At 32.3% G+C, this 24,947-nt stretch overlaps 1 protein-coding gene across 3 annotated transcripts in view; it reads left to right on the top strand.

Moving 5' to 3' along the window:
- The first annotated feature begins 583 nt into the window (after positions 1-583).
- LOC111037496 overlaps positions 584-24,947 on the top strand; it is a 44,497-nt gene continuing 20,133 nt past the window's right edge. The window contains exons 1-2 of one of the 3 annotated variants that reach the window (XM_022320114.1): positions 584-976; positions 9,139-9,269. The gene's annotated coding sequence lies outside the window, so the exon portion shown is untranslated. Of the gene's footprint in view, positions 977-8,560; positions 8,579-8,607; positions 8,779-9,138; positions 9,270-24,947 lie in introns of those variants that run through there. The other 2 variants (XM_022320117.1, XM_022320115.1) reach the window with 2 other exon arrangements.

The following is a 24,947-nucleotide window of genomic DNA, read 5'->3' as shown; positions in this document are numbered from 1 at the left end:
AATAATCATTATTCACTTACAGACTTTGCAGTAGTTATTGGCCACAAGTTAAAATGTTTAATTTTTACTCGTTAAGGTACGAGTGCAGCATTCTAATAATAATATATAATGTTTCAAATATCATACTTATACTATCAGTTTCTGTAAGAATCTCTGTTTTCAAAAAAAAAATTTTTTTTTTTTTTTTATTTTTTTTTTATTAAATGGGTAAAACCGAAAAGAAAATGGGAGTCCATACCTAAACGTATAGTACTGTAACACATTGCACCTATACTGGCTATACTACAACAAGCGGGAGCCCTTTGCGTGTTAGACCTGCCGCAGCCGCGAGGATAGAGGGAGGTGCCCGAACCTATAATGGATACCCACCCAATATGTATATTGCGCGTCACGTGGATGTGCATATAGGACCGGTAGCGGAGGAGGTGGAGGTGGATTGACTACCGCAATAGGATATCATGTGCAGACCAAACGAAACTCATCAAGACCATCGTGGTATATACCTACCTACCTACCTATATTATATATCGACTGCGCGCAGACACACCACGGGGGAACCCGGTGACCTACTGCTATATAGCTGCAGCAGTTTCCGCGTCCCCTTTATCGCGTACACACACACACACACACACACACACAAACGCGTATAAGCGAGTGTTGTATACGCGAGTGTGTATGTGTATATGAATTTTTTTTTTCGTATTCTCTTTCTATTCCTTTCTTTCCATTTCTCCGCCCGTTCGATCGAATTCGCCTTGCCCGCACACGCTCGCGCGCGCGCTCTCCGACTCGTTCAGTCAGTGTCCATTCCGCAACCGGTACAACTGCGCCGCCGACACACCGCGATATTTGCCAATTGAAAACTCGAAGACGCTCTATAAGTGCTGCGCGTGCCGTTCGCGTAAGACTCCTGTATATTATATTATTTGTCTGCCGAGTTTTCCAACCGGCCGACTCCGCCGCCGATATACGCGTCGTAAGTATATAATATTGTTTTTTAGAGAATATTTTTTCATCATTATTATTATAGGTATAATATTATGACTTTTTGTATCCGTCATTCGCTTTGCAACCAAGGTAATTGCAGGTGGAGGCGTTGTCCAAGACATTTAATATTAAATGTATGATCGTTCCCTCGTTCGTGTATCGTCGTCGTCGTTTTACGAATTAGTCGTCAGTTACTAATAACTATTCGATAGGTATGTGGAAAACTGCCATAAATCATAGGTATTTGTTACAATTTTTGTTTTTTATATTTTTTATAGTATGAAGAATACATCTAAATACCGTGAAATCCGGTATCCGGGTTTAGCTAGGGTCTTTTCGGTACTTTGAGTCTGCTGTTTAATTATTACGGATTACCTATTTTTTTTTTTATTATTCTCGTCTTACTTGTTTCTTGTGTTTTATGTCCATTTATGTTATCATCATTACTATACGTTTAATTAAAATATTTCTTTCATAACTGCAGCGTATATTGTATGATCTAAGGAGAAGTTCTGAATTGTATTAAATAATATATGATATATTATAAGACTCTAGAACTATCACGTTCTAGTAAGACATAACACTATAACAGTACCGATTAAATTGATTAAATTACATCGTGGATACGGATTCTAAAAACGAGTTTTTTTTAAAAAGTATTAAGTCAATACGTCTAACGTATCACAATTAAAGATTGCGATGCAACGATGAGATGACAAAATAAGAAAATTACGTGTCATGATCCGCATCAAAGATTATCATATACATTAAACAGCTGGTACCAAAGCATTAACCGATGCGTGTAAAATAGTCTGAAAGTGTGATTTGTATGCAGTTTTGATTATGTAAAGACTTAAATGCAATTTATCGAATGAAACATACACTGCAAACAATATTTAATTCGACAGTATAAATTTACCTAAAATGCAAAAGTACAATTTTTTTTCCTGTACTACACAGTTTAATTCGACGCCAGTTTTCGTTAGGATAGTTTGTATTTTCAATAAATATTCGTCAACCGAATTGGTGTATAATTTTATTCCAATTTTGTAGACTAAAATGTGAGGCGAAAAATTGTATTAAATATGTTTAAGAAAAATTAATAGTTTCCAATATTATCGTACTTTGATCTTAGCCTTTACATTCTGAGTTCTTAAAATAAAAAAAAACGATTATTAAAAGCATAAAAAATGTACAAACGAAAGTATTATAAAGGCGACGTTTTATCGATATTTTTTAAATGTCAAAATACATTACTATGGCTTTTAATTGAATTTTTCTTTAACAATAACTGTTTGTTAAAATTATGTTTTCTTCCCATACCTTCAGTTTTATTCATACATTTATTTGCGTAATATTTAGCCTAGTTAAGAATTTTTTCATAACCTGGAAAATAATATATATTTTGGATTATGGAGAGGAACTGAAACATTGCTTATCCTCTTACATTTTTCATTGTATATTGTTACAAAATTAGAGGTCATTAACACATTATTACGATATAAAATTATAAAATGCGTGTTTCCCACAGACATAACATTATTATTTAGATTACGGTAATTAATATTATGCTTAGTTAAAACTTAAAACTTATAGCTCTAATGTAGATATAATCCATCTATTAAACATAGACATTGCAAAAAAAAAATCGTTGGTACTATTCCAAATCACGAAGTTGGTAGGTACGTTAATATAAATTGTTATACTGATTAGATACGTTCCGAGTTGTTGTCCTGGAGTCTTTTTTCAATTAAAATTCTGGTGAAATCATTAAACTTGTATCCAGTTTATAAAAATATTTCAAAAATTAATATGTGCTCACGTTAATGTATAAAATATAAATCTATTAATAACTTATATTATATTGGTGCATATATAATAATTGTATTATTTTTAAAAAAAAGTTAAATATAATAACTGAAATGCCGTGACGTCTCGTTTAGTGATTCCCGTTATAACATATGAGCACGGACATGATGACAAATATAACGCGAAAAGAAAATGAAACGGATCTTCGATCTTTTATAACGATTTTTTTTCCAGACGTTACTAAATTCGATATGACAATTGTATTTTTTTATTAGTTTCTTGGAAACAACTATATAATGTTTTAAAACTTGAAAATTCATCAAATTTGACAAAAAATTATTTAATAGGTTTGTCGGATCTTTTAATAATAATAATAACAATAAAAGATAATAATATTATAAAAGCTTGAATGATTTTGCGCATGACTATTGCCTATTAGATTAACAACAAAATATCCAAGGCAGATATGAAATATGAAATCGATCACAATTATAATTTCTTTATAATAATTGTGACCTCATACGGGGACTTTCTTGAATCGAATAATATGCATTAATATACAATCGTTATTAAGCATAATATTCTTATAGTATTGTCTGATCAATGAGAAATTGCAAATTTTGTATGCCGTCATTAAGACGATAACTGCAATGTCCAATTATACGCGTATACAATGAGTTCAACACATGAGTTTTCAACAGATTTTATAAATTTTAAACTAAAGTAGGTGCCTGTGCTAAAATAGTTGGTGCCTATAAATGTATGTTATTAGCTAGCTGTTGATGAATAAAATATTTAAAATCTTTATAATACGATTAATACGACTATTATCCGTGTACGCAATGTCTGCTGTAAACCTATGCATTTCTGTCATGGACCACGGTATTGTGAAAAATAAGTTGTCAAAAACACCTTTTTAATACATTATTATATGGAAATGACACAAATATACATGTGCGCGGCTGCAAACCGAAACCATAGCGAAACTTGTTAGACTTGCATTGTTTTTGAGGGCTAGTCAATGTACAATATATTATATTAATATTCATTGACACGTCGAGACCGTTATAACGCACGTCCGCTCTCAGTATTCCAATCAGGGATCACTTCAATGGCGATATATCTAAAATAATAATAATAATAATAATAATAATAATAATATTCACTCCGACCGTGTGTTCATCATCAAGATTTGTTTGAAACAAATTCAAGTTCATTGTCCCCAATATATGCGCGTATTTTGTGTGCTGTTCGATGTAAAAATGGTAGAAAACAAACGACCTTGCCGTATTATAGTGAGCGACGACTGACTGGCATATCGTAGGAGCGTACCTACATAATTATTGGCATAATATAGAAACATATTTTTTAATTATTTTCCCGGGACAATCGAATATTATAGAATCGCGATATACACTGCAAATATAATATATTATTATGAATTTCATTATAATGCTATACACTCAATTCGTAACCGGAGTCTACGATTATAAAAGGTTCTATAATTATAGCTAACTGTGCGCGCATTTGAGAGGAAAGAAGAATGCACAAGTTGTCTATCGTTATACTGCAGAGTACAGATTCCACAGCAGTTATTAGTATAGATACATAATATTATATTTCGCTATAAACAACAAACGAATAATTAATAAAACCGAAAAATCTTTCGCTTGGTCGAACTCCGCATGATCAACTTCGGCTGACCTCGTTTGTAAATAAGATCGTCCGTGAAAATAAAATTATACTTATCTACGATATATTAATAATATAATTATACACTATAGATACTATTAAACTATGTACCGGGTGATCGATTTTACGCAAGACACTAGTTATTTCAAAAACAACTATTAACGATTTCGCAGAATATTATTCGGAGTACTTTGATGTAAAAAAATTGAATTTTCCACGAGTAGGTAGCTTAGAAGCTTATAAGTATAGATGAGCAGAGTAGAGTGGCACAGGGGTACCCTTCAAAATGTTGGTCCACTACTCCTCTTCTCAACCAAAGCTTAAATACTCATAACTAACGAACCACTATTGTTCGAAATTTGATTTTTATAGATCAAAATATTCCGAATAACGTTTTTAAATTAAAACTGTATATTCCCACCAAAAATTGTACAGAACTTAGAAAATAATGAAGTACCTAGTGAAAATATAACCGAAAGACATTTAATATTATACACTTAGCAGAAACATTTTCAAAAACTTTCGTGTTTTCCGAAACAATAATAAGTGCGTATTACGTCAAATAGATCACCCCGTACTATATATACAGTACACCTATATAATCCACCTACACGACGTGTACAATTATTATTTCTGAACTAAAGTGCTACGATTAGAATATACTTTTAAGTACCTCAAGGAAAAAATATATATATATCTATGTATACACGTATACACGTATACACGTATAATATCGTAGTTATAATATACTATATACACCGTCGTATACCCATACCATATTATTATTACTTACGTCTATTGGTGTTATTAAACGGCCACATAATAGAATATCTCGATCCGTTTCTTATCACCGGATCTCTATAAGCGTTTTCGTGGCTCTAGACCCTCGGGTTGCAGCACATTTGAAGCCCACTGCAGCAGAATAGGAGGCTGCCGTCTATTCGTATGCGATAAACTCGATGAATGTTTTTTATTTTATTTAATATACCGTGCAAGACACTCCGTGGCCACATACGGCGTGCGCAACCAGTGATGTTGGAGACCTGTCGTGATCGACCTGCAGCCATAATGGTGTTTACATCCCATTGTTTTCCTACATCGCAGCCGTGTATTATTATTATTGTTATAACTCGCGCATCCGCAGAAATTCCAATTTTCTTCGGTCGGCGCCAAAACTTGCGTCGCGTAAATCGTTCAACAAAAAGTCTCCATTCTTCAACACTGCCAAGGCGGCGCGGCGGCGGAGGCCGATATGATAATGATATTATATTATGTGAGTGTGCTCACGAGACTGTAGCTGATGACATCTTCGATTTTGCTGCGCAGCGCGTCCTAACCTTGGACGTATGTCTTTTTATTATTATCGCGATTTCATTAGGTGCGACTGTACGAGAAACAAGATCGAAATCAGTGTACAAATGTAGGTAGGTACGCCTAGAACATGCCAGACAGTAGACGCCTATATACTTACTACTTCCATTGATTTTAGCTGATGATAGGTATATATTATTACACAGGTAATTTACGGTATAAGAATTTTTTCAATACACCAGATGTATAAACGGACATTAATGTTATTTTATAATTTCAATAAAGCTTTTTACTACACAGTCAAATATATTGTCTTACACATTTTACTATTTACAAATATTATTTAAATCCCCGTGTACTTTTTTTTAGTAACAATTTTATTCACATCGTATTTTGCACACTGAGCTTTGATTTACGATTATGTACATTGTATAATACATCCTAAACACCTAAACACGTTCGTTCTGATAATTTTTTTCCATATCAGAGTAAATTTCTTGAGGCATATTATAATTCATTGGATGGAGCCTGGTGTGACACGGTGGTTGGCCGCACTCTTTAACTTGTGCTGAGATCAAGCATTGACCGTCGTCATTAGTTCAAGGATGGATGACCCCCCAATACTATTGTATTTATAATCAATTATGTTATTAGGCTACAATTCCACAGCTGAAAATGTCAGTGTGTCATGGCGTGTTATGAATTTATGATTACGATCAGCTTGGATTTTAATTATTTAACTATCCGGTTTATACGCAGTAACCACTAGAATCTTACGATAAAAGGTTAGCCTAACATAACAGATATATTCTAATGATATATTATTTGGTTTAGTTTTTAGCTTTTAATTTCCCAACAAATAGATGGTTCTATATAAACCGGCTGGAATTACATATTGTAAGCGGAAATCATTGTAGTACTATAGTTACGAAAAATGCAACACCTATATGTGTTTCGGCAATAGATGAAAAGACAACTTATTTGAGTTGAACCAATCTGACTCAGATATTTTTAAAACGTTTACCGTGTAGGTAACATAAATTATAATAATTAACAATATTCATTATTCACTGAAGAAAATTAATTAAATAATAAATTATTTATTAGGCATTCAAATCACTACTTCTATTACATAGCTAGTATACCTATAATAGTTCGCGCATTCGATATTTTCGTAAATCAAGATGGTTATCATTATAATTATAATAATTACTACGAGATATGTTGCCTATAGTACAGGTAAAAAAACAAACAACTTTAAGGAGGTCTTCGGTTATTCTGTTTCGATATCGGACACCTGTTGTACAGTGAATAATAATATAATGTATATGAATAATAATTAAGCGTACAAATTTGCGATGAACGTAGAACTTAACTATACGTGAACATTATTATAATAATTCCGTGAAACAATAATAACACGTTAGTTTGGTGTATATGTGTGTGTGTAGTACAACTGCGTGTATTACAATAATTATTGGGTTCCTTACGAACACGTTTCGCTACTGGATTATAATAACACAAAGGTGTGCGTAGAAAAATATATCAATATTATTTTTGGCATTTCATAAACTACCACGAAAATTGGTCTCTGCGATTTAAAGAAAATTAAAACCCGAAATTCACTTTGTTGTTGTACCCGCGTCGTGTTAAAAAATATCTACAGTTGTGTGGCAGCCTGCGGGGTACCCAAATGGATAATTAAATGGAAATAATTAACTCGAGTTGGGTTAAGTGAACACAAAATTGTTGAGTTAGAATTTAGAATTTAATAGTTAACAAATAATATATTTAACTCTCCAAGTTTCAAGTAAATTGAAAAAAAAAATTGTTAACTAAACTCGCGGCTTATATAAAGTTAGTCAATTTTTTTTAGTTTATAGGTAAAACTGCATGCAAAAAACCGTTTTTTCCGTGTGGCGAGTCCCCTCTAGGTTATATCCTCACAGGACATCCTGTACATGTAATATGTACCTATATTAAGATTTTTAGATTGTAAATGAGTGTTATAAAACTATGTAAAATAATGAATTTAACTTCATATTATAGAGGAGAACGTTATATAATTATTTATTTGTTAAAAAAAAATTTCATTATTATGAATTACTTTTGATTTTCTGTGATCTGTGGTTATTGCTAATGATTGTTGAATTTTACCTAGTAATTACTATTATTTCATTTCGCTATTAGATTATTTTTATTTAAAACCCGTATACGCAGTAATATTAATGTATATAAAACCATTAAAACCAAAAATTTTAAAAATGTTTTATTTTAAACTTATAGATTATTTTTGAATCATCTGAAAAGAATCTTAGTTATTTCAACAATCAATTAAACTAGTTAAAGTCTTAAGTTATTTAAAATGTTAAAAATAAATAAACATATTATATTAACTTAACTCAACATTTTTAACTAAAATTAATGCCCACCATTGCGTACCTCTACCGGGCTCTACGCATATCCGTATGAATACCCGTCCTTCGTGTTAAAACTGGCTACACGTGGCCAAAACACAACCCATTTGGGGTTTTATACTTACCTGTATTATATAACAGTATCATATTAAGTATATTAAAAAAAAAAGAAACAGGTGTTGGCTCAATGGTATACTGTACCCACACTCTAAGTCATCGGATGAAAAAAAAAACGCCATAAATAAAATATGGGTGTAAAGATATTAATCCCACAAAAATGTTTAACAAACTCGCAGGCACAGGCTCGGGCACAGCACACTTTTTTGGACGCCATAGTATGTCAGTACCGGTCTCGCCGTAAGGTAATAAGCCCCTCACGGCACACATTATATTTTAGAATTTTAGATGATGATGTTATTATACTATTGATCCTACCGTAACTTGCGTACAGTGGAATTCTCATTCGGGCATTGAGTTGGTTTATTAATTTATGTCTTACATATTTTCACGGAATCGCGTTAATTTGTTAAAACTATATTTTGTATAATATAGGAACTATTTGGTAGGTATATCCGGTGTGTGTACCGAATATATTTTACGTTTTCTAAAAAAAGTTGTTATATATTTACTGAAGTTAGGGGGGAAAATGACAAAATATTGTGCGGCTCATTTCTGATATTAAAATAATAATCCGTAACGCGAACAATGCCTATAACATTAAAAAAAAAATAAAATGTTTGAATGGTTAAGACGTGTTGTAGGTACCTAAATTATATGGATCTAGTGTTGTTTGTTTGAGTGGTTTTTTCTTTCTAAAATGTATTTTATTCATATCGATTTACTTCTTTAAGTGCATAATATGATTATTTTTGGTGCGGTAGTTGTACTGATTGCTGATATAATAATATCTTGTTGTTTTCAGATTGTTCGATTTCTTCGTCTGCATACCACACCAACGGCTGTATATTGAGTACGGGTAACTGTCCAACAACGATGAGAGCTGCAAAAAAGTCTAAATCGTATTGTAACAGATAAATACCATCAATACAACAGGTAAGGAGTAAATGGATTTGATTTTTTTTTCTGCTACTGGTCGTTCGAATTTTCGAATTATTTAATTTATTTTTTATCGCTGCTTAACGGTTGTCGCCAGTTTTTAACGAAACGCGTTTAATCAATTGGGTGTATCCTCCAGTAATGCGATTCCCGGAAAAAATTATATTATTTACGACGTACACTCGTGCGAAAACAATTATTTTATATACCTTATAGTATATAACAATTATTATTACTGCGGCGGTCATTAAAGGTATTATATTATTTCGGACATCACTTTCGTTGTCGAGTTCATATTATATTTCTGTCCGAAATTAATGTGCTCTTGAACCGGGATTTGATTATTATTGATGTGATGAACGTACCGGTGACCGTTTTTGGGGGCGTCAGAAACGATGAGATAGATACGCCGATAGGGAGCTTAAACACTGCAAGTTATTCGCGGGTAATTTATATATGTAGTACGTGACATTGGTGAGCCATATTATTTAATTATCAGAGAGATCGTGATGTTTTGTAACGCCCGAAAGGCTTCAACAGCAGAATAACAAATATGTTCTATATACTAATTAGTAATTATTATTATAGCCAAACATAATTAACAATAACAAATTAAATAGATTTTACTAGGACGCTGCTCCTCACTGCCACATATTGAAAGTCTCGATTTTGATTTCAATTAATTATTGAAAAAATAATATTTTAACCTAATTAATATACTATATAGCTTTCGTTTTTTTCTTCCTCAATTGAGGTCCATCATTCTTACGAGTAAAATAATTTATTCAACCTAACCTATTAAAATTTCGAATATTTTTCTGATAAATTTTATTTCGACACTTTTACGTTCTGCCTGTACCTACTTATAAATACATGCTACAAGAAAAGCGAAATAGTTTTTGTGTATGCCGTATTGATCACGCATAGACCGCCGCCAACTATAAGTCATGTATGCTATATACCTACAGAGGTTTAATGTCAAGAAAGTAAATCGTTACACCATATGTCCATATACCTACCTAGGTAATAGCTAGGTATGGGCTACATTTCTTTTTATACTTCCGCTAATTAGGCAAGCCATACCACTGCAGCAGGATGGGGAGCCATCGGTGTAATAGTTTACTCGAGTGGACGATTTTAAATATCATACGAAATAAATTAAATATAAAATAGCGATGTCCAGAGATGCGTCGTATGTCAGCGATCAGGTCTTGGTCCACTGGTCGTGAAAAGTAGGGGTCTTCCGCCATCGCCACCACCCGCCTCCACTGCAGGCTGCGAACTCCTTCCCACACGCATTCCACCGCCGCCGTGTCGTCCCAAAGTGGTACGATAAGAGCGGTATTTGACAAGTTAATAACTGCGATTGCATGTCCACTAACACACGGACCATACGACTAGAAATCGATATCGGCGGCGATAGAAAGAGAAAAGAAGTGTCTGATGAGGCGATAATGTTATGTATATTAAACGCAATTATTAATATTATTATCATTATTAAAAGACTTCTACGTCGAGTTTCGGTCGCTCAAAATGGGTGTTTCTTCGTCGTTATGCTCACATTAATTAACAATTCTTCCGGTGGTACCTTACTGCGGCCTACCATAATGTTGTTACATGTTATACACCAGCAGATTATAATATTAATATTATGCCCGCGATACGGCCCATTGTATAACTTAAGCGAGTTAGCACTCGGTCGATACTTGACCCCGTGCCGGAACCGGTTCTATAATGTATGGTATACGTAATTTGGTATTTACATTTTACACACGACCGCGGTAATAAATTCAAACGGACAATTTTTGAAACAATTCGTTTTCCCAGTGATCGACGTAACTGTGTATCCAACGGCACTGTAGTCGCTTTTGGGCATTTTCTGTTCCCAAATAAATTATAATGTTTAACTCCCACGTAAATCCCTTTTAAGACATGGCCGGCTGTAATAATTAATGTAATAAAATATAATAGTCTATAATAAATATTAATATTTTTTTTACCACACTTCTACTTGGGTATATTTAATTCGGTTTAAAAACAGTTAGATTCGAGGAAAAAATTAAAACGAATTATAATTCAAACTGTTATAGGTAATTATTTTTATATTGCATATTCGCTACACGTTTCGGGTACAACAATCATATAGTATATGAATATAATACAAACCTACCTGTTGCATAGAGTAACAACAAACGTTCAATAGGTTTAGTGGTATAGTTAATAATGAAATGGTTATCTTTGATTTCTAAACATATCATAATCTAGGTTAAAATATGAATAGGTTTTAGATTTGTAAATGTATATTTTTTTTCGGTGACATTTGAAACACTTTTTAGTGTATGTATGACATACGTATGTAATTAAATTAAATTTTATATTTGATTTTAAAACTTTAAAAAAAAATTTTTAATTTAAGTATAGTGTATGCACTTAACACCTACATAATTAATATAATTTTGATGTTTTATTATTTCCAACTTGTATACCAATTATAAGTACTTATATTATAGATTTTCTGAAGAATTAAATTTAATAATTTATAACAAAAACTGTCGAATTATAAATAAAACATTGTTACAAAAAAAAATATCTATGATGAAAAGTTTTTTTTTATAATATTGTTAAAAATTCTCTATAAAAGTAATTTTTTTATATCTACAGTCTACACGTCCATATTATACATCCTCTTCTCACAAAACACAAATTAATAAATTGATGATCCGTTTAAAGTGTAAGGTCACAAAAGTTAGTGCACATGTGTTGTACCACCATTATTCAAGTTTTATTCTCATAACCACTTTTTTTTAGAAAAATACCTTTTGTACAATATGCGTTGGGTTTTTAACATAATATTAAAAACAAGACATTCTCTTCCCATACAATCTGTCGTGCGTCGTTATGTGGTAGGCTTAACTTATTTCCAAACTAATTCCAATAACAAAAATCTTAAAAACAAAAAAAATGTAGGTATATGCTTTGCTCTCTGTTATTAATTAACTAACAATCGTTAGTGAAATGTATACAGTATACAACTATATTATATTACTTTTGTATGAAAACAAAATATTGTTTGTAAAAAAAAAACATAAACATTTGCTCCGGTATTTTAAATTATTACGTTATAAGTGGAGCATAGTCTCTGTGTTTATTTTTAATTAAAATGTACACGCCAAATAAAGTAGAAAGTTATGTTTCAAAAACCATACTACCTATTTGCGGGGAAAATAAAACTTATGAAATTGTTTGAAATATATGTATATAAACGTAAATATTGACACATTTCGACGTTCCTTATCGGCTAATAATGACTATATTATGAAGCTAATCAGACTAAATAATATAATTAAATGCCAACGGCTTGGGTTCTATTTTTTTTTTAAACAGGAAACGATGAAAAAGTAAAAACTCAAGTGATTACAAGGTGAAATTACTTTTTACATTTTTGTTTTATTATAGTTTTGACTTGGGATGCTATCAGCGATATTTCGTTAGAGCAATACAAAACCATATCAACTTATGAAAATAAATATAAACTACACAATTGGAGAAATTACTTTTTACACTTTTGTTTTAATATAGTTGTGACTTGGGATGCTACGAGCGTAATATTTCGTTAGATCAATACAAAACTATAATATCATATCTCAGCGTGATATTTCTTTACACCGTTGAACTGGATTAGGACATCTTCGGGCACATTCACAAAAATCTTCAATTACGATCACTGTAAAAGTTTTTTCATACATCAGATTAGACAATTGATAAATGTGATTTCTACGAAACCCTCTCGGTCATAAAATATATTTTTCCTTTTCGTTCTAAAGCTTGCAAGTATAATACAATCCCCGAGATATTATCGGTTTTTATTTCAGAGAAACTTTCGAACGGAAATTAAGTGTGTGGAGAACCAATGGGATTTATTATACCTGCAGCCTAAAAATGTGTCAGCAGTTATAAGTATTTTTGTTATGATTTTAATGGACCCCTGTAATAGTAGACTATTTTTGATTTGTGAACATATGCTATAACCTCATAGTAGATGATGAATTTTTTCAAATATAAAATTTAAACACTGAATTTAAAATTAAATTTTCATTTCATTAGTACCAGCTCTACCTGATGCTTCAGCTAATAGTACCTATATTATATGCTTATTTTAAAAACGTTTATATTCATAAGACACAAAGTAGTACGAATTCATTTTTTTGAACAGTTATATTGATTGTTGATTTAAATTCAATTTTCGGAACTAAACAATAAACGTACATTTCTTAGTTCAAATTATCATCATATTATGTATGATTAATAATCAATATTTCCTAAAAAAATTGAACACACAAGCAAGTATTACATATTGTACAGGGAATAGTATATTTTTAAATGAGGCTAACTTTTTGTAAAGCAAGTTCCTATATTGAATAAAACTTGTTTGAGTAGATCCCATCAAAATTCAAATTAGAAAATACTTGTGCGTTTACAAACACGCAAACGACAAAAAACCGTGCTAGTTTACAAAACCAGATTTCAAACAAATATATTATGCTTACTTAAATGTATATAACTATATATTTTCTTATTTTTTTTTTTTTTTGAAAATTAATCCTAAAAACCACTCTACAATTGGTATTATTCAATAACTTAAGAAAATAAACGATAGTCGTTATCGTAATAAACGTAATCTAAAATATTTTAATGGGAGTTTTTTTATTTTGTTTTCGAAAAAGGTTTTTAAGTTGTGTTGCCGTATTATGAAAAAAAAATATAAGTTTCTTCTTCTAATAAATTAAAAATGTAATAAGTGTCCGATATATATACAGTATACACACACTATCTTTTATTATGGACCTTAATAATAAAAGTTATAGGTATATAATCCAATGACTAGCCCGCTGTGGTAAGCCATTTCACGTTGCCTTACGAAATTGAATGGTTTATTTAACTGCAGTTTAATTTGTCCAAGTCTCCTCCAAGTATGATTTTTAAGAAAACAAGTCGAGATATTTAATTCATGTGATTAAATGATTGTAATTTGTATGCCACGCGCACCCCAGAAAGTATATTTTACGATCACACTGCGCCTACCAATCTACCTCGAGTATACTGCGATTGGCTATAATCATTTTTATGATTTTTATAATAGTTGTTCCAGTTCTGAGTACTATTATTATTGTACACTTGCTATTAAAAAGTACCTATACTTAATTTTTTATCACCTCATAACGCGAAAACGATACGAACTATGAATGCAATTTCCCACCGAAATCTTCGTCGGAGTACATGTAGTATACGAAAGCTGACCGTCGTATACAAGGAATACTCATTAATCGTCATTAAATCGTAAATCGTTGTAAATCCAGTAGTCGTGGGTACTGTGTCTTTATAATGAGTTACTTAAATTAATAAAGTAATAAAATATTGTATGTGCCTATAGTTATTATTATATATTTTTTGACTACCAAATTTTATTTTTATTTAAGTATGATAAGAGATACTTATACATAAAAACTTGACAGATATTACATAATATATTTTACATAATATTCATTTACGTGTTTATCTTATACTCACAGATCGTATAAATAAAATCATTATATTATGCCTGTTAAAATTAACACAACACGTGCATACATGATTTACGATCGTTTTGCAGATTACAATTGTCTAGAAAAATCAAGCTCAAAACTACAACATCCACCGGGGAACCTATAAATTATTATGTGCGAATACCTACGATTAATTTTACTTAACGAAATACTAATTATCTCCACGGATACGCAGCACGTTGCAGGCGTTTAGATTGCTGATACAATATTTACTTTAACTTAATTATTGCAGAAGTTTGCTTTGCTTTTAATCATATATTATTGTTTGAGATTATTACATAATATTATATAATATTTAGGGTAATCAAGACGTATTTTCACACATTTAGAAAATACTTTCGAGGCGTGTTTTGCATCACATACTACTAGGTACTTTATATTTCGATGAAAATTTGGTAATTTTCATACTGTTTTTTTTTCAACCCGAAACGTTGTGTGAACGACTAGCTGATGTAAATTTGATTTCATCAGATATACTGACATAATATAGTATTTTTATTATTTCTGAATTTAATATTTAACTGTGTTTAGAGTGAATATATTATAGAACCCTGAAATACAATTATATTATTTTCTTTAATAAATTAACTGCTGATGCCAGGACGCAGGGAATGGTCATAATCTATAGGTTTATGCACATATTGTGCAGGACCAACATTCCGTTTTACAAATGAACATATTTTTTCAATTATTGAAGATTTCCGTTCTCGAAAGCCGCGATTTCCCCATTAACGCGTCCTGCATAATATGGTAATGATTTAAGTTCAGACTTAGATATATACGATGATAGTTAATGTCAGCCACTTATTAGTATTATTTATGGACAGTTCAAAATATAAATGTTCTTTAGAATGGTCCTCCTCGATCATCGATCACCTGCACATATTTCCGACCATCATCTATACTTGACCACACGGGACAGTTATTTTTTCATTCTGTTTACAGTTTACAAGCAAAACTTCAATATACCTGCGCATATATTATCATAACGATATATTCCGTTTGATTCAAAGTGTTTTGCCGCCACTCGCGTTGACATCTAAAATAATATTATACGAAACCGACGCAGAATATTATATATTCTCGTTCCAGGCGTCGATAAAAAGTATAAAAAAATAATTCAATATACCCACAAATAACAACTACACTCGCCGTTGTTAATATTTTACCGGCGCGATTACTTTGCAATATTTCTTCGAACCCGTTCGACTTCTAAGCGGTTTCCGCATCCTATGAAATAATAATAATATTATACATCTTACAATCACATAGTATTATGCCTATAAAATCTTTTTATATTATTATATTATGTTACCCGCGGTGTAAGATTAACCCGGCAAAACAAGTCGCATGGCGTGTACTACTTTACACCGCGATGACGACGACGACGGTCAGCGATCCCGTATTTGTGACTCGAAAATTTTTTTCATTCCGATATTATGATTCCGTACAAATCCGGTTCGCGTATTTTTTTTTATTTTAAAGGTAAGCTGTGCATACACCTTCGAGTTTTGAGTATTACGCGCAGTTCGCGGCTGCTACTGCAGTTGACCAACGAAATTTAGTGGGTAATAATAAAAAAAAACATCCGGCCGCAGTGTGTATAGTTCGTTTTCGCTGCAGTCGTCGACAGTGTAATACACGGCTATAATATAATAATAATATAATATACTACATTATAGTAGACAGTGTGTAATGGGTTTGTGTAAAAGTGGTAATGCAGACGAAAAACCGGTCCGGTAATCGTGTCATAAGGGCAACGTGTCACGGCTGCCGACAGTACATATAATTTCGTGTTATAATATAATAATAATAATAATAATGTATAATAATACAATAATAATAAGATTATATATCATACGATGAATCGGTACTCGCACGAAATTCCGGTCCACGACATCCGGATATATCACTCGGGCCGATTTGGCACTGCCTACTAACTTCCATCTCTGCAGTAGCAGAAGCGCCGCAATCGTCATTAAGGGTACATACCTACTGTACGTGCACTGCAGTTAGATGCGCTTGGCAGTTTGTAAGTGTGCCTGTCAAGTATGTGTTAGTATTTGTGTTATTTGTATGTGAGTGAGTATTGTTGTGTGTGTGTGTGTGTGCGTGTGTGTGCGTGTCTGTGTGTATAGCAACCGACGAAGAGACCACAAAGGACGTAATTACATAAGTATATATTATATGTGTAGTAGGTTCGTTTGCCGAGGAAAGCAAATTAATTTCGAAAAATAAATACAACTCAAATTGAATACCTATACCTATACGCACACGTCGTGTACAAACCGATCGCGCGGGTGTAGTTATGTACTATCAAAATATATGCTGTATGTATACTGTATAGGTTACCTGTCGAATGATTATTTTGTATACTGAGGAGTTTCGGTGACATGAAATAACATATTTTTTCATCTAGGCATGGGTAATTGAATATTATACATTATTTTACAGTAAGGCAATAATAATACACTAATATTATATAGTAACCTAACCTCTGGTTATGATAATTGTCTTTGACTCACAACGTTGAGCGGAACGAGAATAATAATATAATAGTAGCCGGGCCTAAGGTAATAGTAATTGGCTTTAATTTACACAGTCGAATGGGGAACGTGAAATGGAGAGGCGTTTAAAACTAATTATTATTTTTCCGTTTTAAAACAACGTATTGTAACTACCTTTTTGAAGAAGGTGAAAATCGAAAATATAATATTATACATTTGGATATTACTGCGGATTGAGTTATTTTTACTCAGTAATATCGTGTTTGGGGTATTTTTTTATCTTTAGTAAATTCCTTTGTATATTAATGAATTACTGCGATTCGTTATTCTATAATATTATATGTAATAGGTATTAGGAAAAAAATAAAACAATACATTAATGTGTTTATAGAAAAATCATACTACACTTACAAACTAACAGTATAAATTAAAATATATAGAAATACAATACCTATAGATTTTTGTCCTATGACCAAAAATCTCAACTCAGTACCTACTCCAACAATTAGAATAAGTCTTCTAATGATTTTAAGACAATAATATCTGCACATTTCGTTTTTTTTTCCAAAAATATTAATAATTCAATTCCTTGGTTTTTGAAGCTGTTTCGGGTGATTAAATTATGTTCAGGTACTTATTGTTAACTCCAAAAACCTATAACAACTGTTGTACCTATTTAAGAATTAACGCAATATAGATAATATATCAAATTGTACATTCGTCGATGGCACGCATTTACCTGGCTTACATATAGATAGTTAAAATTAATTAGTGCTTACAGCATAACACATTATTAAGCTGTTATTTTCATATTCGATTTGCAGGAAATTAATTATAAACTATTGTAATATGATATTGAAAAACGCTTATCTATATTGTAGACATTGTTTTAATTTGTGTGGTTTAACCGTATGCGAACGTATGTAAAGTTATTACTCGTTTTCGCAATATAATATTATTATGTTATCATATTATTGTCAGGTGGGTAAAATAATAAAAATATAATATTAAATAATATTACTATTTCCTACAATCGTCGTGGCCCGTGGGTAGGTATATAATAATAATAATAATAATATTAAAAACATCATTCGTCTGTCAATTACTGCTATGTTTTGACGACCTATATGATGGTATTTAAAAAAATTTACCAATGGGTACACATTCGCCGATGGGTATGATGATGATGATGATGATGATATGTACTCTTCGCGTATATAATAGTCGCTAACCCGTTCGCGAGCTCGCAAAAAATATAACTATAAAAAGAATCAGGTCGCCCACCACGCGCGGTCGCCGCCGCCGCCGCCGCCGCCGCCACACTCGAAGATCGGTCAGCGCGAAAACTCGTTGATTACCAATTACCCGGTGTATTGTGCTCGCGTCCGCGTACAGGTATATGGACCGGAGACTGCAGCGGCGGCGGCGTACAGAATCTCATGACGTACACTAACGCCGCCGTACAAGGGTCGGTATAATTCTTCTGTACGGACAAAATGGTCGATTAATTCCCGCGCGCAAATATAACACATAACGGTACAATAGTTTATATTATTTGTGTGTGTGTGTGTGCGTGTGTGTGTGTGTGGCTCTCACAAGTGGAGACCAGCCAGACGCGCGACGTGCCTCTCCGAAGACCTCGAAACACATCTAATTATTTATTCAATATAATATTATTTTTCTTCGTTCCCCGAACCAACGTATATGGACAAACAAAACAGCACGCGGTCATCGTCGCATAGGTCAAATATATTGGAATAAAATAGTGTACACTGCGACTGCCAAACATTGAAAAAACGATAAAAATATTTGATTATAGGCAGGGCGTAGAAATACACATATTATTGCCGTATACGCATGCACAGCACATACCTACCGTGCAGCAGCCAGGCGGGCGCCTCCTTGATTTTTTAATAGATACACTATAAATACGCGTTTTCTCGAAAAACACTTGCGGTTTTGGAATTTTTTTCTACATAATTTAAAATCGTTATAAAACAGTACTTTTGTCAAAAATTATACATATTTTCAATTTATTTTATCGTTTTTAAGATTTTTAATTTTTTAAATGACATTGTACATTTTTAATTTTATATTCCTGTGCATAATATGAAAATCGAATTTTGAAGGAGTTTTTTATTATCATATTACAAATGGTATAAAATTAGTTGTAATATAATAGTACCTATACCTATTTAAATATCGATATTATATTTAGAAAGTATATTGGTTCAAAATTGTGCGATGTATCTCTGTTGTGCCGCTATTTCATACAACTTTAAACAAAGGGATGAAACCGATTTTTCGAAACGCTCAAAATTCAAGGTTGCGGAGTGAGAGTGTATAGTAATACAGTAAATTTGTAATGATTATAATAAATAGTTGTACCTATATAGCTATATCATATTTTACATTTTTTTTGATTTGAGGGTTTCGTTACCTACTAGGGAGGTAAACTGTGATTTACTTGTACCTATAAATAGGCTTCCAAATTGATTTTATTTATAGTCCAAGTTCGGTAAGTATTAGCTGCATCATAACCACGACAATCATAATATTACTTCGAGGAACTTCAAAACTTTGTACACTAATTTTATAATGATATATTATTACTGTTTCGATAATACATATTGATTTTTCGAATTTAAATAGCATTCGCACGTACATAATACAAATTAAATTATTATTATATTATCTTATATTATGATCATAACATTTTGTATTATAATTTATAATATTGCCAGTATTTTTACATTTATACATTTTTTACCGAGAAACGAGGCATATTATGTCCCAACTCCCCACGTTTCAAATAGGTATATTATACCAGCTACCTATATATATATTAGTGGATTATTATGTTCATATTTTCAACGCCGCGATTCTGCCGGTCGACGTTTTTATCGGGCGCTTTGATTTTTTCGCACTTTAGAAAAGGCTACGACTTTGACACGACGGATGTTGGACGATCCCGTGCCCCGCAACGCCGACAGCTGTCGGATTTCCGACATCTCCGACGGATTTTCCTATTTTATTATACAATTTATTTTTTGTCCAACGATTTTTCTCCTCGTCTCGTGTAATATGTACGTAAATATACGCTATATATATATAATAAGTACCTGCGTACACAGTTTGGCGAGCGAAACGAATAAAATATAAAAACAATATTGTTACATTACGGTTGTGTCGTGGCAGTCATGCAGCAATGCGATGGCGTATTTGAAATACATTTTTGGAGTGGGACACCTCTACCCCACACCCTTCCACCCCTTAAACGCACCACTGCAGAATACAATAGTACACGACGAATAAGTTACCTAAGTGTATTGTGTATAATATTATAGCAAGTATAACCAGCTACTATAATGTTTAAGACCACGTGGTATACTTACTACCTGAAACAATAACATACGAATTCAATACAAGAGGTTAAAGTACTGATGAGCTGGTGCAAGTTCCCTTGCGCCTTTATATTTCTATTTGAAAGGTACACTCGGGCGTTTGAGTTAAATCGAAAGCTTTCATCTGTTAAGATTTATTTATTTTCTAAATGTCTTAAATATTTTTCAGTTTTATAGTTATTATATGTAGAACATTCATAGTCTAATTACTTTAATCATCTCACTATTTCGCATTTTTTTTTTTAGTAACTATTTGATTCTGAGCGTAGCGATAAAGAATGCGTTTTGATTTTATTTTGTTTTTATTATATAATATGTGTTCAGCTAAGGAAATGAATATGTGCAAGTCCTAAACAAATTATAAATAATGTTTCTTTTCTATTAAAAATTCCTAATACTCTAGTATAAGGTAAAGTTTATTATTGTATGTATTGAATTGGTTTGCATCAAAAATATACTTTTTTACTCAAGTTTGTGTCATATAATCACTACGCTGCACGCTGCTTAAATTCTAGAAAGATGATAGGTGCTAAGATTTGGGTTAAAAAAAATTGTGGGTTAAGTGAGACATTTACATTTAAACTTTACAATAATATGAGGTTCTTAATTTAGAGATTAGGAGTACGAGTACTAATGAAGAAAACAATAGTATACTCTTCCGCTATCGGTTGCAAAATCTGTTTAGTGTTTACCATTACACTCACGAAAAGCTGAAAATATAGAGGTCGCAGATGTAAGCATCCTGCTTTGCCATCTAGCCAACCCAACCTACTTTGAGCCCTGGGTATAATAATATTAATATCGAGCGTAGCTACACAATAATAATATAACAGATTACAATATATTATATTCGTTGGCTGGATCATATTATCGTCGATATACACACTGGCTGCAGTACGCATTACATATACAACTTACTGTTATCATCATCGGGTACTATTATAGTGGTAGTCTTAATCTGTCGCATCGTCTCCGAGGAAGTATAATACCTACCCAATAATAATAATAATAACAACAACACATAATATTATATTATTATTATCGTGGTACCTACCTAATAATATAACGTGTAAAATATTACGATCTCCCAGCGTCATCGTTGTCTTCGTCGTCGCAGTCAGGACTTGACACGATTTATAATAATAATAATAATAATAATATAATATCACAGTGTATAGGTTCGACGATGGGTGGGTGGAAAAAAAAAATAATGCATTCCGTTCCGCGTGTCATCCACAATGGTTATTTCGTCGTCGACATTTCGGCGTGCACACGCGCGCCATACGCACGGGCCGAGTACAACTACGATAATGATAATAATAATAATGATGACGACGAAGATGATGTCGATGACGATGATGATAGTATTAATAATATTATTACGCTCACTGGAACCGATCACGTCGCAATAGTCTCCGGTTCGGTCGTCCAGAAGTCCTCCGCCGCACACCTATAGGTACATATAATACCGGGAGACCTCTCTGAACGAGCACGTGGCTGGCCGCAAGTGCGCCACCGCCGATAAAATATATACAGGGTGATTCATCAAACATGTCAACCCCCATGTTTTCTTCTTCAATAATTCTGCAGTTATAGAAAAATCTGATTTTTTTAATTTTTAAATAATACACTTTAAGTCCATGTATTTTCAAATTCCTGAGATGTTGTGCACAACTTAAGGAGTGTCCTAAATACTAACTTCTATCTTTCAAATGAGATCTCTCCTTTTTTACAGTAAGCTCATTAGTAGATCATTTTTTCAGAAAATGTTGATGTATCGAAATCAAAACTCAAACGAGCAGTTTAAAGTTATTCAACTTTATGTAGTGTATATATGCCCATTATAATAAATTAGGTTTAGGAGATATGAGAGCTATAGTGTACTTTTATTTGTATGTGAATCGAAAATTTTTATAATCAATATTAATCCGTCAAGATTTATAATTTGTAAAAAATGTTCCAAGTACAATAAACATTGTTTTTGTAAAATTTTTTTTCAAGGACTTTCATCTTTGTTGTAAACACTTAAATATAGTTGAAAAACTACTGGTTCGAATTTTGAATTAGAAGCTTCGACATTTTTAAAAAGAATATCCACTAAATAATTGACAGTAAAAAAAGAGGAGTTTATCATTTGAAAAACAAAAGTTTGTGTATCACTAAAGAACACTAGGAGTGTTCTAAGTAATACAAAAAATATGTCAATAATATGAAAATATGATATTTAAGTAAGTATAACTATTTAAAAATTCAAAAAAGATTGCTAAACAGTAGTACATTTATTATTTTATTGAAAAATTAGGTTGATAATGTTGCTTGGTGGATCGCACTGTATTGGTAATAATATTATTTTCCGCCGCCTGCTCTATAATACTTATACTATAACACGTCATAATGACAATAATGTAGCCGAGTCCGTCCTGGTCTAGCGATGTACACGCTCAAACTATTATTATACTATTATTACTATTATCATTATTGTGACGTACGGTTAATGCCTACGGGAGGTTTTATTTTATTTTTGCTCTTTATGTCGTTGACACATTCGGTCGGACAATGTAGGTAATACGCTCGCGGAAAGTGAATAGTCTTTTATACCTACCGCACGCGCTTACAATGGTTACACGACCGGTTTGTCACGGATTTAACGATATTATTATTATTATCATCATAGGTACTATTGAAATAATAATGTGATTAAAGTGTTAAATTATATTATTTTATATATTCACAATAAGGCATCGACGTATAATTACGAGATTAACGTGCATAATGCAATAAATATAATATAAAATCTCAATCATGATATTTCCGAGGAACGGTTAGGTTTAGGGATCGAAGAGCTCAACTGCTCACTGACTGGAAAAGACATAAGTGTCCGAAAGCATTAGGAAAAAATCGTTCGCTCCGATTTCCTATATACCTAAACTATATATTCAACCTTCCCGTCTGCGCACCAGCCCTTAATGTGTACGGTCTGCTAATTTCAGTGTCGAGCCGAAATGCTGTCGAAGTCACAGACGTCTATACACAATATTATTATTATTATTATTATTATACATATTATACACACCGACGGCGGTACGACAGCGATCATCGCGTCCCTCGGGAATGAAAGACGCGTCACGACGCGCAGTGCTTGAAAATCGATGTAGACACGATATTATACCCGAGTAGGTACCTACGTATAACGTCGTTATATACATAATGTGTACATTGCAAGAAACATTTCGGAAAAAAAATCCGACGACGACAAGAATTTAAAAAAAACTTTACCTTTTCCCTTCGCAGAAATTCGTCCCATATAATATATCCGTGCTGCGTGTACAACTGTTAGCCGTCGTGATGCGTACAGATTACAGCCTGGTGGTACCGGCGGATAGGCCGACTAGATAATCTCATTGCTCGGCGATTCGCTTGAGAGTATATATTATTCAGTTTAGGGTTGTTTTCTTCTGGAATTGATTTAATACGGTTTATGAAACTCTTTGAAACTAGTCTATAGTTAATATCAGCCCTTGAATTTGAAAAACAAAATTAGTAAGCGGATCTAAAAGTGTAAAAAAATAATGACGTGCTTACCTCAATATTTAAATGTCTTATTGTTTAGGATAGTATAACTAAAATGGGTACTCTTAAATAATTTGCTTTTAAATTAGAGGGACTTAGTCCTCCTACCGCGTCATCCCTTAATATTCAAGCACTGTATAGGTAATACCTAATTATATGTACTTATCAATAGTATTACGTCGTTTGTCGTTTTTTAAGTGACACATATAATTTTTTTTTAACTATTCCATTTGAAAAACGATAATAATAATAATAATATATTATTATTATTTAACCTTGCTATAACGTTCCTCGATAAAGGCGCACCCGAATTCACATATCTATATAACTATAAGCCCCGATAATTGGCCGAGATAAAAAAAACATTATGTGTTTTTCGTGTACGGAATTATGTATATACCTAACTATAATACGACTGTTTTACCGGTACACTCGATTTTGATTTTATCTAGACGACTGTTATATACTCCACGCCGCGATATTATCAAACCATATACCAAGTACTGAGTACTAAGACATATAGGTACCTATCCAATAACAAACCGATCACCGTCACACATTTTTCGATCTTAATTTATTGTTTCAATGTTT

Source organism: Myzus persicae, unplaced genomic scaffold, assembly GCF_001856785.1.
Source record: "Myzus persicae strain clone G006 unplaced genomic scaffold, MPER_G0061.0, whole genome shotgun sequence".
In the NCBI taxonomy this organism is placed as follows: Eukaryota; Metazoa; Arthropoda; class Insecta; order Hemiptera; family Aphididae; genus Myzus; species Myzus persicae.
This window is presented reverse-complemented; position numbering and strand designations above follow the sequence as displayed.